Raw genomic sequence first — 9,483 nt, 5'->3', positions numbered from 1 at the left:
CTCGCCGAGTCGCAGCTCAGCGTTWCTTGCGGCCCCAGAAGAGTCCCAAGGTTTCATGGATGGGCAGATTCACCGACGTGCGTTCATTTCTCCCCCAAGTTGAAGCTCCAAGTTATGCAGTTAAGTGCCTCACAAGCGCGTCACCTCCTCCACGTCAGCGCCCGCGGCTCAGGCCGCGACACCGAGGCCACCTACTCGCGGCGAACGCGGGGTCAGGCGGCGGCAGCGGCGCGGGCAGCGCCTGCCCAAGGAGGCCCACGGCTCGCGGGTGACATATGTTACGTGGGCCCCGCGGAGCGGCGCGTGCGTCACGCTGCTCGGCACTATTTCGGGCGGCAGCGGGCACACCGAGAGACTGAGCTGAGCAACCAAGCGCCCCCTCTGCTGTGTGTTCTGGTGGAGAGGTGTGAACCGAGAGCAGCGCTTCCATGTGCRTTAGCTCCTACCTCGCGTTAACTCCTGCCCTGTGGAGAGGAAAAATGGGCACTTGACCAAAGTGAAGCAGCACATCACAGGTAGGATACGACCCATAGGAACATCTCAGGGCTTCCAGTTTTAAACGGCCATTTCAACACAACTCCAAMCAACCCTGTGTCTGGAAGATACGACCTTGCAAAACCATCTGCTTGTGCCATCAGAGACTACCTGCCTATATGAAGAGCAGCTCACATAGTTCACGAGCAGTTCACTAGCAGAACAGCAGGGCGCTTCCCTCAGCCAGTCTGAATACACACACACACAAGTTACCTGCCCGTGCTGTTCTTGGCCCACAGGAATCAAAAGGAAGATCAAGTGTGACTATGTGTGACAATGATACAAACCCAGAAATGTGAGATTCCTAAATGGCATAAAGATGCAGCAGGTATTTGGGTCCTTAAGGCACCTGCCTTTTCTGCCCCTCACACAAAGCTTGCACAAATACACTAAACATGGCATTTATTTAGCCATAGAGAGCCCTTCCGCCGGAACCCACTTCCTTACGCTTCCTGCGCATGCTGCTCCTGCTTCTCAACATGTAGTTCAGTTTCTTCCCAAGGGACAGCTCAGGAACTTGCACCCAGCCCAGRGAACTCCAGACACACTTAAAAATTGGTACCTCAAATGGAAACATACTTGAAAGCAAAACATAAAAGTAAAAAATATCCATAACTTCATTTAAAGAGCATATTATTACAGGAACAACCCCAAAATGCACATACAATCTTAGTTATGTGAATTTTTAGATAAAAAACAGAAAGAGCAAGATAGTAAAGTCTTCTCCAAAGTGATCACGTACTTTATTCAGCTCTATACCCGCATGTGGTAAGCACTATATATTGACTCTACTACAAATTTCTTCCTGCAGCAGAACCCAAACTGTTAATTCTCATTTGTAGGCAAACCAGCCCTAATTTCCTTCCTCCTATTATTTTATATTCTCCTTCCTCTGTTCCTGTTTCCGCATTAAGAATATTGACATGTATTTAATATGAATTTCCTTCTCGTCTTCAGTAATTTCTCCAATCAGTATWTTCTTCTAGAAAGATTAAGTCACACAGAGTGTTGTAATGCCATGTAAATGGAAATATATRGTCTAAAAGCTAGATTGGCTCCGGAGAAGCATTAAATCAGAAGTGAAGCAATATATACTGAACACTCCGCTCCAAAATCACTCATGTTATTTAAAAAACTGATGAGAGGAATAGTCCACAGACACATAACCAATCATTTGAAAAACAACYGTTTCTCTATTTGGATGCATCAAAAGAAGCCTAGGAATATTATTTTACAAGACAACTCATTAAAAGAAGAAAAAAATAACAAAGCTCATCTAACAGTGCAATTACTCTGAATCACAGCTCCTGAAAATAAATTGCACAAGTTTGACCCTAAAGACACATCATACCATAACTCTGCCTTGGCCTTGCCTCTAAGCTCTGTTTTACATGAGTCTGAAATGATGTCTACATTTTACTGAACTCTGATTCTCTCATGGGTTTTACACAGTATGCAGGTGAAATTTTTTAAGGCRTTTTCGTGGTTTGGCAGGCGTCACCGTCTACTTACAGGCAGKTGTTAGTGCAGTGGGGAAATGGAATTGAAATAGAGCCGCTGCCTCGACTGAAGCGGCTGCTAAGGGAAGCTGCGGTCGGAAGGAAGGTGCCCCCTGGTTTTCGGCAGCGGTCCCGGGGAACAGGGAGCAGAGCGGGGAGCTCGGCGCGCGCGACGCAGGGACTGCGCGTTGCCGCTCGCAGCGCGGGCTGCACTTGCTGCCTGCGGGCCTGCCAGCTGTCAGCGCGACTCCAGGATGTGCCGGGATTTAATTACAAGAAGCTGTGCTGCACCATGGCTCTGGCTCCACATGAAACACTCTGCTCTCAAAGAAAAACAAAATTCAGCACTAATGGCCCTAATGGTTCACTTATTTGTGATTTCCGATCGGGTACCGCAGGAAAATGAAAAGAATGAAAGAAGAAAAACACTTCCCCACTGCTTTAATACATACTCAAGTTCAAAAGTGATTAAAAAAGGAGGGAGAAACGTACGATGAAACTCATCCAGAGCAATGTGAATGGACAYTTTTTCTAAGATCACTATTCTGTTTTTAGCAGTTAATGACCTCATTTTATTACAACAAAAGGGAGACRGAGAGCCGAAAGAAGCCCCTAAGTCTAGAAACATTAACTTCATGGCTGTTAATGAAATARATCTGCTTGGAAATACTGGGGGAAAAAGGCAGGAGAAAAAAAAAAAGAAAAACCCCCACCACTCTCTGAATTTTAMTACCATTTCTCGCCCGTGCAGCTTTGCAGCTTAAGAGATCAGTGCCATGACTCACTGCAGGGATGAAGCTGCTCCCTGGGCGACACGACCTCTTCTCGTTTTGTTCCTCATATTAGTATAAATTGGTCATCCACCGACACTGAATGAAAAAATCCTTATTAGTCATATCTGAGTCTATAAAACTAATACCTGAAGCAGCAGTGGGCTTGTTTACACACCGCTTTCTGGTATGTGGCCTTCTGACATTTCCAAGTTAAATAGTTTCATCAGGTGTGGGAGGGAGGGTACAAAGACAAAAATGTTAAAWATATGAAGCAGCTGCTCGGTGGTTCTAGATAAGATCTATAGATGGGACCTGCTTGCAGAGGATTGGGATACACACACAGCTTTTCTTGTTCACTCGTCTGAGTGACAAACACCAAAGAGAATTAGACTGATGCTTAAAACAAAACAAAAAAGAACAACCACACCTTAAAAATCAGACGGTTCAACTCTCAGTTGCACTTTATCTGTCCACTGTTATCTACACTGTAGATCATTATGTGCCTTCCCACTACTCAGATAAAAAAACACACATCAACTCATCCTGCCTGACACAAGGAGAGTGGGSTTTATCTCCACATGCTCCTGTCCACACGTGTCCTAGAAAAGTTAACTCTGCTACTGACCTGGTGTAGGCTGAGGCCCCCGAGCAAAGCAGGCTGCATCTGCGGAGTTAGACTGACCCAGGAGCCTGTAGCTTCATTCAGAAGATGCTGCAACAGCAGCAGCAAATCAGGAAGTCACTGCTAATGAGGCTTAATTAACTAATTTAATTAACTAATTCCTTTGACATGGAAGGTTAAGCACCAGAGATGTAAAGAAAGTTTGTGGAAACAGAGACAAATTCTCTCCACTCGCAACAGCCATCTATGCGAGACAGCACTTGGCCCGTTACTGAATGCAGTCTTTTCCTGTTCTTGCTGTCAGCCTTCTCCACAGAGGGGAGGAAACCACAAGMACATATAGCACGATATGTTATTATGATGATCTGGTCCATTAAAGAGGTCATGGACAAAAATTCTCTACCCTCCCCGCCACTGGCACTGGTGCTTTTCATTTTAAGCTGTCTCCTCTGGAAACACAGGAGGGACAACAGGGTCCAGTATCATCAAACAGCTCCTTTTCCCATCCCAACAACCAACTGGGCACAGGCCTGATCAAGAAGAGGTCAAACATTCCCAACATTTCAGAGGATCTCATCAGACCCAGAACTTACAGCCTATCTCCCTAAGTCAGCAGAGGACCAAGCCAAGTGCTAAATCCTTCTGTAGTCCTAAAGCTTTAGAAAGACTTTGGATTTATAAATACTAAAGAACTGAAACCTGCCATGAGGAATTAACAGGGTAACATATCAACTATGCCTTCTTTAACTTCACCTTAGATGAAAACTCTAAAAACCTTGAAACAAAAGTTTGCATAGATCTTCAGGCACTGTAAGAGGCAGAATTACTCCTGWGCCCACACATTGTGATGATACCTGTGTGCACAAGAACCACTTAGCTAGGTTTCCAAAACTCCTATATCTCAACATACTTTCTTTGAACATACAGTGACCTATTTTTCCCTATATTAGGTTGGATACCACAATATTTTTATAGGAAATTTAGCATTTAAAGGCATATCAGTCAGCAGCTGTGCAATCTTTTTTCCTTTCGTTGAAAGCAAGTGCTCATCTGATAAACCCTTCTTTATTATCAGCTTCTGTATATTGACACCTATAAGAATCCAAGGAAATTTCTGGAGAGCGCTGCAGTGACATTTAAGACAACCACTGCAAGAGAAAACTCAGTTTCATTTTCAGAGGAAACATCTGCAGACGGACTTTCAGTTTCTGCACACACCACATCAGGTGCAAGGAATGACACGAGACGCTGAGTGCAGGCAGCAGGATGCGGAACCACATGAAAGGAGCTGGGCTGCTGCAGCGGTGACTAACACGAGGCAGGGGAGAACATTTAGCAAGCTGGCTCATGCAACAGGATGGGTGGTTGCCATATCTCACCGCTACCTGCATGCTTCAGAGAGCGGCTCACTTGACAGGAACGTGGCTCAAAGGCTGTCAGGAAGTGAAGGACGGAGGAGTTTGCAGCAGGGATACACATATTTGGGGTTTATGTAGACTGTACATGTTGCTTATGTTGGTAAGAAAGCACGTTTATGCATGCAAATTCTGCAGCTAATTTAACACATTAACACTCCTAAAGACTTTTRTGCAGTAATAAAACACACACATCCCTTTTCTCGTTCAGCATTAAAACATTATCCTTGTGTACCATCTAGGTTCAGGGTACAGAAGTAAAACATGGCAAGATGAAGTCAGACTTCAGTAGCCTCCTGATACTGCTCTGATGCCAATGAGCAGAACTCACCGAACAACTGAAACATTTTCATCTTTTCTTTTCTTGTAACCTGTATCTTTGCCACAAAGCATTCAAATGCTATTTTAAAGAGATAAGTTCATTTTCTTATTAGCTTTTATTTGATACTCATCACTACTGTATTACAGCATTAAAAAAAAAATCACCCACCACATAAGGCTGGCTTAATTAGCCCTGACTCTAAAGGAGAGKAGAGATGAGTTCCAAATGTGACTAATTAAAGCTCTGATCTCACTAACTTCTGAAGTGGCAGCAGGGCCTCAGTACCCTCTTTGTTATTAAGCCTCGTTATCTTAAACCATTTCTTCCATTTTGACTGCCCCATGACAACCATCTTCATGCTCCAAGCAGTGCTCATGGGGAGCAGCAGCTGCAGCAAGTCACAGGAATGCCAGGGTTGCTCAGCACYTGCAAACACACAGCACAGTTCCTCACACCACAAGTCCCTTGTGTCCACACTGGACACACTTCTGTACAAGGGAACCATCTCAGGCCGTTGTGGAGGAGGCCCATTGCAGAGTTACCTTCCTCTCCTCTCAGCTTCCTTTTGGATTCAGCAAAGCAGTGTGGGCTCTACAAACAATAGCCTATTTTTTGATTACACAAGCTTGATTACTGTAAATCCTGCGTTCTGAGCAGAACAGAGATTACGAGGAAGAGGAGGAKGAAAGTGTGTGATAATGTAATTAAAGGCTGTAGCCTAATGCACTGGCAGAAGTGGTCAGACTAAGGCAACACAGGCAGTCCTAATGCTGGGATTTCAGGGGCTTGACTTCACACTAATGTTCTTGTAATACAAGATGCTTGCCCTACTAAAGGGCAAAGTGAAAGCCAAGCTCCCAGTTGCAATGTCTGCAAAGGCAACTCGTTCCCTGCCAGCTGTGCCTGTGACTCCCTTCTCCCCCATCACCAACTGAGCCCAGCTCTTTGCTCTCTCCTCCTCTCGAAAACCTCCCTCTGGCTGCTCTCACCGCCGTACTCAGCTCCCTCTCCCCTGAACATCCCRCAGCTCGTCCCTGCAGCACTCCTTGTTCCCTGCTTGCCAGGTCACACAGACACCAAACACCCCTGCGCTGTCTCCAACCTGCCTTTGAGCTCCTGCTTCCAAAACCTCCCACACCTCTGGCTCGCAACTTCAAGCTCCTCGTCATCACCCCAGGCTCAACTACCCACTGCAATAACCCTTCCTCACAGCTTCCAAACTCCTCTCATCTTCCCAACTAGCCATTCAAAACCTTTAGAGACACGAGGAGTCTCAACAACAGACTTTCCAGCCCTGCAACAGGAAGGAGCAGGGACTTCTGGAGTGCCCGGGCACCCTGCATGGATGGGCTGCTCACGCAGGGGCACCTGCGAGAAGGAGGCTGCTCCTCGACACGGCTCCTTCACACCAGACTCACGTCACACTGCCAGAAATACCCGACAAGCTGCATGTTGCACCAGCCTGGCTCAGGCTCAGCACAGACCTGCCACCCGCGTCGATAAAGTAAATGATGATACTAGGAGGTTGTCACCTCCCAGGTAGCGTTCCTTGAGGTTTCACCAAGTTGTCACTARAGAGGGACTGGAAATCCAAGAACCTTAAGACTCAGATGTGGATAGCATCCTAAAGATACAGGCCTTTTGCCTGCACTTCCCAATTCTAACATTTTTTCCTTCTTTCTACAGCATCCCAATCATGCCTCTTATTCCCCATCCCATTCAGAGTCACTTTTACTCCTTGGTTTTAGTCACGGTGCCTTTCCCTGATGGGGCATAATTGCTGAGAGCATTTTTGAGCTCTCAGATTCACCGCTTAGCACCACAACTGGTGCTGGCTCCCAGAGCTGTAGAGTCTAGCAGCCTCCCGAAGCACTAACGCTGCATCCAAGCAAACTTCTGCACAAACACGTATTTTAAAACCCTGCAACTAAGAGAAATTGCATAGCGTTAACAGCAAAAACCACATCCTTAAAATAAGCAGTACATCCATACGAAATTTCAAGCCCCTGCTCCAAAACAAAGATGCACTAAAGTCTCTTAACAAAACAGTTACATATTTCATTACATTCTTGCCAATCAACATTTCTTTCTGTAACTTGATTTTCCTAAATGTCAAACTGCTGACGCTTTCCAAAGATCAGCCAGAGCCAAACAGCCAGCACAGAGGAAAAAAAATCAGTCCAAAGAAACAAATTTTGCAGAAGCAACAAAACCAATGCCTTGCAATAGAAAGCATTATATAATTTCAAACCACGAACAATCTCATCAGCTCTAATGACAGCACAATGTCAAGTGATAAAAAAATAAAAAATTTCAACTTTGCTCAGAGAAACACAATAGCTAAATAGAAAAAAAAATCACCTTCAGGAAAATAAACCTCAGAAGCTTAGTATTTATATATATACACTGGTGCTTCAATCCAAATGAATATATTAATGCCTTTCAAGCCTGATACAAAACGCCTGCCAATAGGCAACCCACCAGAAAAGCCTRAAAAAGCCCACACTATCTCCTTTTTGGTGTAGGTTTGGACCACAATTTCTGTCATGAGGACAAAGTAAAAAAAACAAGTTTTTGTTAGTTACTACATCCCTGTGTTGAACATAACTTATCTATACAGAGCAGGCTCAAAAGCAAGATCATTAAACTAGYTATTTGCTCTTGAACTCTTAGACTTCACTCGCTTTCCATCCAAACCTGAACTGCTCCAAGGTTTAACTTTAAGGAATGCAGAATTGTGACTATTTAACTGCACTTTTTCAACATAATTCACAGATGCTTTAAAAGACTGACCCCAGCTATCTCCAGAGGGAAGAGAGAAAAAAAATAAAAATAAAAAACAGAAAAGAGACTTAATTCTAGTCATTCCAAAGAACAGTTTATTGCCTTGCTATTTAAATACATCTAACAACACAGGTATTTTATGCAGCACCACTACCACCTACTGGACACAGAAACCACAGCTGCAGGAAGCAACAATGTCTCTATAAATTAGTACATATAGAAGACAGGCCTGTTGTTGTAAGCCCCAAAGCACGTCCAACGATACTTCATCTGATTAACAAAAATATTACCTCGCCARGAAAATTCTTCAGAGTTTTTGCCGAGTCTTTACAGAGCATCTATGCTGCTAGGACACTAACTGCTGCWACTAACTGGTGCTAACAGCACCTGCAGCCTCTTTTAAGTGGTGCCCATTGACGGAACTAGAGGAAATGGCCACAAGCTGAGGCACCAAAAGTTCCACAGGAACTTAAGGAAAAATATCTTTTAACAGTGAGGGTGCCTGGAACAGGCTGCCCAGAGAGGCTGCGGAGTCTCCTTCCCTGGAGATCTCCCAAACCCGCTTGGATGCAGCCTGTGCCCCGTGCTCCAGGTGTGTGCAGGGCAGCTAGACTAGGTGACCTCTGGAGGTCCCTTCCAACCTTAAGGATTCTATAATTCTMTGGTATTTGTGATGAGAAGTAGTCTTAAACTAGCATGTCTTTAACTTTGCAACAAACTACACCATACATAAACATCCTGTGTAACAAATACAACAAAATGTTTCACTAGAATACCAGGAAGATAGTACTAGATTCATTTACCTTATATATGACATAGCTAAAGTAGAATCTCTGCACGGCTCACCTCTATAAGCACGCTGCAATAGCGCTCTACAGAATACACACAGCTCACCAACACCAAGGCTGCTTCGAGTTACAGGATGAAGAGCGAGCCAGTCTAATCCTAAATCCTACTAAGAGATTTCCCAACCTCAGCTGGCCATGATTACTCAAAATAAACATAAAGCTGGCAAGGATTCTCTGTTGAGCTCATCTACAACTGCAGTTGCTGCTCTGAAAAACATTCATGCCAGCCACAACACTGCCTGTATTTAACCTCAGCTTCCAGTCCAAGGGATGCGCAGCTAAAGCACAACTCTTTCAGGACAAGCAATCACTTTGGAGGTTAAGATACTCATTAAAATGAAGAAACTGCTCAAACACCTTGAAAAAACACCCTCACTACTAACTATACGAAAGCTTAACTCTACTTCCAGGCCTCTTTCACRCCCTGCTCCTCCAGGACGGGTTTAAGGGGCACTTGGCCGTAAGGGCCGCAGAGCAKCCCAGCTGGCGCCTCCGCGGGACCGCGGCTGGAGCCCGGCGAGCCGCCAACCTGCGGCTACCGGCGCTGTGAGGCAGGAGGTGGCGCAGAGCCGTCCCGCGGGGCAGCGCTCGGAGCTGCTCACCCAGCTCCGCTTTAGCGCCCTGCGCCACCCGCCATGGCGCCCCGCCACCGCGCCCCCCGCCAGAGCCCGCCCCGCCAGAGCCGC

This window comes from Nothoprocta perdicaria, unplaced genomic scaffold, assembly GCF_003342845.1.
Source record: "Nothoprocta perdicaria isolate Ctin4 unplaced genomic scaffold, notPer1 scaffold_7, whole genome shotgun sequence".
Classification (NCBI taxonomy): Eukaryota; Metazoa; Chordata; class Aves; order Tinamiformes; family Tinamidae; genus Nothoprocta; species Nothoprocta perdicaria.
The sequence above is the reverse complement of the archived record's forward strand: the minus strand, read 5'-3'. Positions refer to the sequence as shown.